The following is a 10509-nucleotide window of genomic DNA, read 5'->3' as shown; positions in this document are numbered from 1 at the left end:
AACAACACTAAACGAGGAAACAGAGCAAAATTTTCAAATAAAGGTAGATCTGCTCTGTGCTATGAAGGAAAATGTAAGATTTCTGTTATAATAAATCAATGTCTAAAGGTTAACTGCCCTATTTAAATTAAAATAATACTCACAGCAATTAGTATCATCACAGCAAGACTTAATGTCTTTTACCATCAAAGAATTAAAGATCACTTAAAAACTATTTCATTTCAAGGTTGGACCAACACCGATATTGACTGCCAACAACACACTTAAATGGGCACTAAACGCAGTTGCCATTAGAGATATTAATGACCATAATACTCTCTAATAAAACACCATTCCCTTATTGGTCACTGCATAAACAAGTACGCACATTAGTGAAGAGAAAGCAGCAGCTGATGGCTGTGAAACAAGCACTAAGTTAAACAAGATGTCATCTCTTGAACAAGAAACCAACACATCAGCTGCTGATATTACAACAGAAGCAGAAGAACACAACCAACCATTAGGCAGATCTAAAGCACTAATATCAGACCATGAAATATGAAATACAAGTCTTTCAAGTGGGTGAGAATTTCATTTTTCTATAAAATATATTCATCTTACAAATATTGTTGTTGCTGCATTTTGCTTATTTTGTAGACTTGGAATTTACATAGCCTACTAGAATGCATTAATGTTCATAGATTCTAGGACTTTTGAAAAGTTATGAAGAAACAAAAGTGCAAATTTGTGTTCCTACATAACACTTTACCTATATACAAATCAGATGAAGCTGCCTATGTTATTAGATTATGTAAAACTAGGCTAAATTTTTTGATGCTTTCAATGAACATGTAGCATATATAATACATGTTCTTATGAAAAACATATTTTATACATATTGTGGATGAAATTATTTGTACTACACCAATCTTTATAGAATATAAAAAGCTTTCTACTTTACTTTAATACTTCGACTTTGCAAAGCATTTCTTTTATCTGAAACTAAGTGACCTTTTATGTATAAAACATTGTACCAATCAAAACCAGGAAAAAAAAAACTCTAAATCAAACACCAGCAATTGTATTAAACGAACACCAAGATATTACTGTCATATAACACCATCAATATATATAAACGAGCTGAATTTACAATGTATATAATATAAAATAAATTTTTTCATTATACAAAAAAAGAGATGAATTTACATCTTAGCAAACGAGTGAATTCAAAGAAAACTTAGTCGCTGCATTCAATAAGAAAAATGAAATCCGTAATTATCACTAATACACCACTTATAAATTCTATAACTATAAAGATGCTAGCGCAAACTACATAGCCTACAACATTAATATCTCTAGCAAATTAACCATCTCCTTGATATATATCTTGATTGTTTCTATAGTTAAGAGATAATACTAATTTTGGTACAACTTCAACTAGATTACCGTCATCATATTGAGCATTCCCACCAATAAAACCTTCATTACAATCTTTTCCATCTGATTGAATTACTATAACCTCATTTCCAGAAAAAGGCATATTTGCAGCTTCATGTCTTATATCACTAGATTCACCACCATCCGTCTTTATCTTTGTCTTTTCTTCACCATCATTTGTTAGCAATTGTAAATATAAAGCAATTTCATGTGAAACCTCAGCTATATAACTAATGTAACTAATCACCTTCTGCACTTTACTCTCTTCTTGATTAGGAATACAGATTTTAGGAAAAATTGAATAAGAAGCTGATCTATTTTATTTGTTCTCATTTTTAACAATGAAAAGCAAACTTTAATATGTCATATTTAAGGTGCTTGCAAAGAATAAATATAAAATATATACTTGTTCCTCTAGGCAAAAGATATTTTTTCACTGTTTGTTTATATTACTAAATTTCAAAAGTCTTACATAACTAATTATCAGTACTATATGACAAACCAGTATATATAGTATATAATGATATTTATCAATCATGACTACCTAACTTCATACATTAGGAAATAAAAAAAAAGAATTCATAATTTAGAAATACAAAACTATAGATTATATATTCCTGCCTACATACAATATTTCTTTGGTTTTGGACAGACATATATGATTATATATATATATATATTGTCACTCAAATATATATTCATAAATACATCAATTAATACTTCCATAATCTTTCGTTAATTACTAAATAACTAATCCGGATAACTTGAGGAACCGCGCGCAACGCGCGCGGGTCCACAACTAGTTATTTATAAATTTTTATGAAGTAAAATAAAGTTCATAAATAGAACAATGCATGAAAAACAATTGATTTCACAACTTCAATAATGTAGTCTTAAGGTCATCCTTGTCTTCCTCCTCTATTTGCATATCTTGAACCAATAGCCGAATTGCATTTTTCCTTGATGATCTTGAAACAAACATAAATTTATGCCAGTCCAAATCAGATGCTAGTAAAGTCCACTCATCTTCATCATCCAAATACTTCATTTTAAAGGTTCCCAACTTCAAATTTAGTCTTTGTGCCACTTCTTAAGCCCACAATGTTGGCTTTAAAGAAAAAATGAAATCTTATCATATCATCTTTGTATGTGGCCTTTATAAGTGAACTCATTCCATCTTGAACACTAGCTTGATGTATTAGTGGAGAAGAAATGCTTGAACATTGGCCTAAAGCAGAATTGTGAACTAAAATCTTTTCATTAAATCTAACCAATCGATCATCTTTCGTTTTATTTCCTCATATATTTGCATCTGATGTTATCCCATTAAATGCATGAGGGTGTGTAATTGGGAAGAGTACTTATGATCTATGGTCACTTAAATTCTGATTTAAACATTTGTATTGTTTGACATCTCTCGATGAAGAACCAAACTGAGCTACCTTTTCACTCTTGTGAGTATCATACTTAGTCATGTATTGGCTTAAATCTTTCATGGAAACAATTGAGTTCAGTCTTGCATGTTTAATTCTTGAAAAGAATCTAGGTACGGTTTCATCTTTTGGATTATTATAAATAATTTTTTTTTCACTTACATCATCCGCCCATAGAGAGATTGAATCAAAGATTACTTTTTTTGATTGAGATGCAAATTCAGGCTTCGTTTTACTTTTACTTGGAGCTTGCATGTACTGACTAACAACATTGCCATCTAGTGCTGAAGAGATTGATTTTAGGCTTGCCACTTCAAGTTTAGAAGAAATTTTAGATACTGTTTTACTTTGTGAAGTACGGAAAAAACGTTTCCTTCTTCTGTTGCTTGGTTGCCATTGAGAAATTCCTAATTGCCTACACTTACGCTTCAGTGTAGACCTGCTCACTGAAACAAGTTTTCCATGTAAGAGCTCTTATAGAAATTACCAAACTAATAAAGAAAATCTTAAAGCCTTAGAATTATTCTTCAAAAATTACAATGATATATAATCATTAGGCAGTAAAATATATAACGAGTAAACAATTAAAGCTTAAACTTCTTCAAATAAGCCTTATGTGATTTGATTCCTATACCACTAGAATGTTAGGTACCTTAACTCTTGAGCAAACAACAAATATTAACAACGGTATCGCCAATATATACATAAATGGATTTAAATACTTTTTTAGTACTTTGTAATATGAAAAGGTTGAATGGTTATGATGTGGCAAGCTAATTAATTTAAGAAAAATGAGATGACCTACCTTTAAGGCATTCAGCAGCTTCTGTAAGAGTGAAACTTCGAGATATATAGGAATTTATGTCTTCAAAACTCACTTTTTTCTCTTCTTTTCCTCGTTTACGTTTAAGAAAATTTACTTCCTTACCTATGTTTGCAGAAGCATTATGGCATTTCCTTTTTCGATCAGCTCCATTGTTGATGTTCAATTTTACGATTTTATTATGATCTATCTCTACCCATTTTCAAAAGGTTAATTAAGTACCAAAGTAATGCACGATAAGGATAAATCACATTCATATCTCTAAAATAAATATATAAATAATAAGGTTTCAATAAATATTAATTTCACATGTTCAAAAGACATTATTTTCAATCCCATTATTAGAAAAAATAAATAAGAAAATACAAGTTTATAACTTTTTTGTTTATCAAGGGGTTGGTGTAAATGTAAATTACATCTAACTTTGGTTAACAGTTGTTTTCTCTCTCCTCCTTCAACCTTTTGGTATTTTTTTTATTTTCTCTCTCCGCCTTCAACCTTTTATTGTTTCTCTCTCCTCCTTCAACATTCAATTTTATAAATGTAAAACACACCTTTTATTTCACTATGACATCGAACAAGTGACATCTATGGAGGAAGAATAGCTTGCCTACTCTTTAGGGTTAACCATGCTCGTTATTTTCACTTTGTTATTTGGATTTTTGTTTAATTTCGAAAATAGTGGTATGAAGTTGAATTTATTGGAAGAAGGAATCTCAGCTACCCTTTAGGGTTAACCATTCCATTAATTTCTTCATTTGTTATTAGGATTTTTGTTTAATTTCGTCATCGAAGCCCGGAGGAAATAGTGTCAAACGGACTTGAAAGAGGAGGTAAAAGTGGGCAGAGATTACAGGAAGAAGATTAAGGTGGGTTGGAAGAAAAAATATGAACAAGAAGAAGATGATGAACATGAAAAAGATGATGGTGAGAGGAAGAAAATGACAAATAGTAGCAAATAGTGAGTTAACGGTGTTCATATTATTAAGCTTTTAATTATATGTTTTAGTGTCACGTTATTTGAATTTATCGCTTATATTTTTTGAGTTTGACCCTTAATCTTCATATTATTAATTATTTGTATGGATTTGAAGATTGATGATGATGATATTCTTGTAGGAGCTCCTCTATTGATGATTGATTTTCAGATCTAAAGAACATTTGTAATACTAATAAAGAACAATGATGATCTTGTGCAATGAACAATATTTATATCTACCGAGCATGATTCAAAAAATAATTCGAAAAACATTTCACTATAAGTATTTAACATTATGTGAATATAAAAGTACATTACAGTTACATTCAAATTAAAGAATATGGACATTTAAATTAGTTTATCAGAAGATCCAATCAAGATCATTACATGATACAATAATAATAATGAACATATGGAAAACAATTTGTGTTAATAATTTATTATACATTAAAAACAAATATAAAGTACGTCATGTGTTTCGGGTAATGAATATTATTAAATTATATGAATATTGTAATTATATATAAAATAAATAAATATAGTGAAAAAAATATGGCCGAAATAAAATATTTTAACAACTAAAATTTTGTAAATGAAATTTTATTTTTTAATTTTGATATTTGAAAATAAAATCTTGAATTATTTTTGGGAGAAATTAATTTAAGAAAGAAAATTAATGACATGCTCTTTTCTATATACATCCAAGCTCTTTATACCTTATAACAATTTCTTTTCTATATACATCCATGTATTTTACACCTTATAATTATTAACATGCTCATGGTGCACCCAGGTGCACAGATTAGTAATTGGCTTGTTCGGCATCGTTTTTTGTTTTCAATTTTCTGAATTTTTTTTTAAACAAAAAAAAAAAAAAAAAGGAAACAAGAAAAGGATGTTTCCACAATTCTGTTGCTGGTTTTTAAAATTATCATGATTTTAATATGTTTCACTAATTTTGTTCGTTATATGACAAATATCAATTTGAAAAACAAAAAATCAAATAACAAAAAACCACAGTGATGTCAAACGAACCCTAACCTAATAATAAGTGTTATGTATTGATGTTATAAAGCTATATATTGTTGAAAATGAGTCCTAAATCGCATTACATAAAATATTAGGACTGAATATTTGACAAATTTAAAGAAAATAGTAAAAAAATAACAATGTTTAGAGGGGTTATTATAAGAAAGGAATTACCGATGGGGTAAAGCAATAAATTAGTGTCTGGAGACTTATTATCCAAGCTATTTGTAGAGTCCTTGTATTTTTCTTCAAGAGCACCTAAATGAATGTTCTAGAGGATGTTAATTTTTATTTTATTTTTTTTCCAATCAATAGTAATTAAGAAAATTAAATTATTCTATGATGATGGAAAAATCTAAAATACTATGAAAAAGATGGAATAGACTATAAACAATTTTGGAATGACCTATTTGGCCATATATAGCTCCCTACTATGAATACCAATATAATCCATACCGTACAAAACGAAGTATATGACATGCATTCAAGCATGATACAACGAAGTAGCATGTGGGTTACGGCCGGCCTAGTTGGCTTTTTGAATATTTTTACACGACCTATAGCAAGTGGACTAAGTCTTTGGTTGGACCTTACCAAGCATTAGGCACATAAGTGTCACACAACCTCTACAATATTATTTACTAGTACTGTCAAAAACCGAACCGAACCGGGGAAACCGAACCGATTCAAACCGATCCGAATGAGAACCGAACCGTTTAGAAACCGCTTTTTTTAAACCGAAAACCGACCCGAACCGCATTTTAGTGAACCCGAAACCGAACCGATTCGAGTAACGTTAAACCGTTTAAGAACCGAACCAAAATCTAAACCGAACTGAAAGGAAACCGAACCGAAAATGAACCGAACCGTTTCTAACCCGAAACCGTTTGAACTGCCATAAAAACCGTTATAAACCGAACCGTTTATAAACCGAACCGTTTATAAACCGAACTGATTATAAACCGAACTGTTTATAAACCGAACCGTTTATAAACCGAACTGATTATTAACCGAACCGTTTATAAACCGAACCGCTTATAAACCAAAATGTTTATGAACCGAATCGCTTATAAATCAAACCATTTACAAACCACTTACTACTAGGAGTGGTTATTGGGCGGGTCAATGCGGGTCATTAGCGGGGCGAGTACGTTGCGGGTAAAGGTCAAGTCAGGGTCAAGATAAAAGTGAAACGGGCTATTAACTTCTACTTTCTTTTATCAGTTCCTGTGTTGCCAGTGAGAATGCTCTTAATATTAGTCAAGCAAATCGTTACTACTTTTTTTTAGTTTGATGACTCTCATTACAGTAGAATTATATAACTACAACAAAAATAATAACCAATAATTCAAGACAAATAAGGAACAAAATATCAATAATGTAATGTGATTAAAACTATTAATATTTGTTCTATGAGATTAAAACATTTTAGCAAAAGCCTGAACCACAATTCCATATCTTAACTAGATGCAAAACTTTCATCTATCACTTCTTTACCAATGTCAAGGACGTCTTCTTCAATATCACAATCATAACCACGTAACCAATTTTGTGTTGTAACCAACGCCTCAACATTCTTAGGCAAAAGCGCACTCCTATACTTGTTTAAAATACGACCACCCATGCTAAAAGAAGACTCAGAGGCTACCGATGTAATAGGAATGGCCAAAACATCCCTAGCCATAACAGCTAATATGGGGTACACACTAATTTGAGATTCCCAATACTTGAGAACATCATATTTCTGCCCTTCATAAATTGGTTGCCGAGGAGTACACAAATAAGAATCAATCTCCATCGATGGCCGATTTGATGGGCCATCCTCATCATCATCATCATCAACATACTAGAAAAGTTCAAACAAAATGCTTTATTAAATAATAAAAATTAAAACATACAATTATTAATTTTGTAAACCACAATAAACAGAAATTGATTACCTTGAATATGTCATCATCCAAGTGACTATTTGATTTATCGATAATAGCTGGGATGGAGGGTGGAACAATTGTACTTGATGTAACACCGAAAGACATAGAATAATAAAAGTTGTACAACTCCAAAAGAGCATCTTTAATTACCTTCGCCTTTTCAACACATGCCTCATCAACATAAAGCACTTTTAACATCTTCGTCACTCGAACAAGCTTATAGCGTGGATCAAGAACAATAGCAATTGAAAGGATCAAACTATATTCATCCCAATAGCCCTCAAACTTTTCAAGCATAACTTTTGCCATGGGTGCAAGTTTAGGGTCTATATGCGCTTTACTTATTGTGTGCTCAATTTTTAAAACACTAGCGAAATACAAATTTGCAGTAGGATATTCTGAACCAGAAAATAACACAGTGATTTCATAAAATGGCTTTAAGAAATTACATATTTTAGTAAGGGTATCCCATTCATCATCCGAAAGTTTGAATTCATAACCCATAAACCTATCGATAACCAATTTCAAGGCTTCCTTTGCTTCTAAAGCTTTTCGGAGCATCGTATAGGTGGCATTCCAATGAGTCACAACATCAAGACGTAACTTTCCATTAAACACACAGTTAACCTCATGAAGAGCATGCTCAAATTGAGTGAGTCTAGAGTCTGAAGAATCAATATATTTACAAACCTCACGCAATTTTTGAACACTACTATCAACTTCTTTTAAACCTCTTTGAACAATAATGTTCAAGACATGAGCTGAACATCGAATATGAAAAAATTTACCATTACAAGGAAGAGGAGAAGTCAACATTAAATCTTTCTTCAAAAGGTTAACCATAACATCCATGGATCGAGCATTATCAACAGTCATTGCAAAAGCTTTACCCTGAAGGTTCCACTCCCCAATAAGTTTTAACACAAATTTTTCTACCTCAACACCAGTATGAGGAGGACCACAATAACGAAAATTCAGAATTTTAGACCTAAGACACCAATCTTTATCAACATAATGTGCCGTTAAAGTGAGATAACCTCGATTAGTGCATGCTGTCCACAAGTCACAAGTGAAGCTAACTCTACCTTCAATTCCAGATAAAGATTGCAACAACAAAGACTTAAACTTATCATGCTCAGCAATACAATATTTCAAAATAGTGTTTCAACACACATGGTTCACGTTGGGATTCAGATTCGTAAAAACTTCCCTAAGGCCATGATGCTCCACAATACTTAAAGGATAAGAATGCAAAATTATAGCTCTAGCAAGCAATTGTAAATGACGAGTTTGATTAAACGGGAGCTCAACACCAATTTCATGATTTCCTGGATGGTGTGGATTTTTACCCATGCATGTCTTAGTATGAGCTTTACAAGTTGAAGTACCAGCCTTACCTGGTGTTTTATATTCATTACCGCAAACATTGCATCGAGCATATTTTATCGGCGCAAGACCAACCATCTTATCAAAAAAGGTGTAATACCTCCAAACATCTGATGTTCGTCCACGCTTACTACCACTAGTGGTATGTTGAGTAGAATCTTGATTCTGAATAGTAGAATCCTCATCAAAACCGATAAACTCTTGCTCCATTGCTGAAAAAACAGAAACACAACAGCCTAAATCCAAATATGCCCCAAGAAGACAAAGTACAACTGTTAAGTTAGCCAATAAGGCACTATTACTAAAATCAATTGGCAAGCAAATTACTTTCACATATACTGTAACTTAAAATAACTCTATTAATTAACCATTAATATTTAATACCATGCACCCAAAACTAAACCAGCTAATCTGAACCAAATTAGTGTTGACTATTTCACACTAAAATTTCCAACCAATCATACTATTTAGTAGTGATACACTACCAGATTTATAAATTACTAAAATTAGTAGTAGTTGCTTTATCTAATTTACTTCAATAAGTCAAAACAATGGATTAAAATGACAAGATTCTCTTTCTATTGGAAACAAACCAACTTGCATTAAACTATAATTAGCACACAAAAATTCTTTAGTGTTTATACCTGATCATAACATTAGAATGATATTTTAAACTGAAATAGTGTAATGATTTATTGGGTTCCCTACCATACAAAAATTCTAATGCTTTTATAACCACAAGATTTGTCTCCCACTGTCCCTTAGATATTCATAATAGAGGGTGATTAGTATATGCCATCCTGGTCTATAGTTCAGGAATTATATGAACAACAAAAAACAAAAACAAAACAATTAAGTGAAAATTACCTGGAGCTGTGACGGCTTGAAGGAGAAGAAGAATTGAAGATGGAGAACTGGAGATCGAACAAAAAAAACGACAATAGAGAACTCGAGATCGAAAATAAACCGAAATAAAAAAAAAAAAATTAACTGAAAAATTACCTTGAGCTGTGACGGCTTGAAGGAGAAGAAGAATTGAAGATGGAGAACTGGAAATCGAAAAAAAACTAATTACATTTGGAGAAATTGAGATCGAACAAAAAACCGAAATAAAAACAAAAAAAATTAAGTGAAAATTACCTGGAGCTGTGACGGCTTGAAGGAGAAGAAGAATTGAAGATGGAGAACTGGAGATCGAACAAAAAAAACGACAATGGAGAACTCGAGATCGAAAAAAAAAACCGAAATAAAAAAAAAATTAACTGAAAATTACCTTGAGCTGTGACGGCTTGAAGGAGAGGAAGAATTGAAGATGGAGAACTGGAGAACTTCAGAGTGAGTAAGGATTCAGCGCTTGAGGATGAAGAAGAAGAACCGAAGAATCAGTGTTTGATGTGGAGCAAAACGGCGAATTGAAGATGATGAATGAAGAGGAGATGACCTAACCAGGCTAATTCAATTCACGTTTCACCACTGTTTTTTTTTTTTTTTTTTTTTTTTTTTTTCCTCTTT

The 10509-nt window shown here is 31.6% G+C and overlaps 1 long non-coding RNA gene across 1 annotated transcript; it reads right to left on the bottom strand.

Annotated features, from left to right (window-relative positions):
* Positions 1–8793: 8793 nt before the first annotated feature.
* Positions 8794–10509, bottom strand: LOC110685479. Its single transcript, XR_002504068.1, has 3 exons — positions 10271–10509; positions 10138–10184; positions 8794–9209 (listed from the first exon to the last, which is right to left on the bottom strand). It is a non-coding gene; the product is annotated as an uncharacterized LOC110685479 (long non-coding RNA).

This window comes from Chenopodium quinoa, unplaced genomic scaffold, assembly GCF_001683475.1.
Source record: "Chenopodium quinoa cultivar QQ74 unplaced genomic scaffold, ASM168347v1, whole genome shotgun sequence".
In the NCBI taxonomy this organism is placed as follows: domain Eukaryota; kingdom Viridiplantae; phylum Streptophyta; class Magnoliopsida; order Caryophyllales; family Amaranthaceae; genus Chenopodium; species Chenopodium quinoa.
This window is presented reverse-complemented; position numbering and strand designations above follow the sequence as displayed.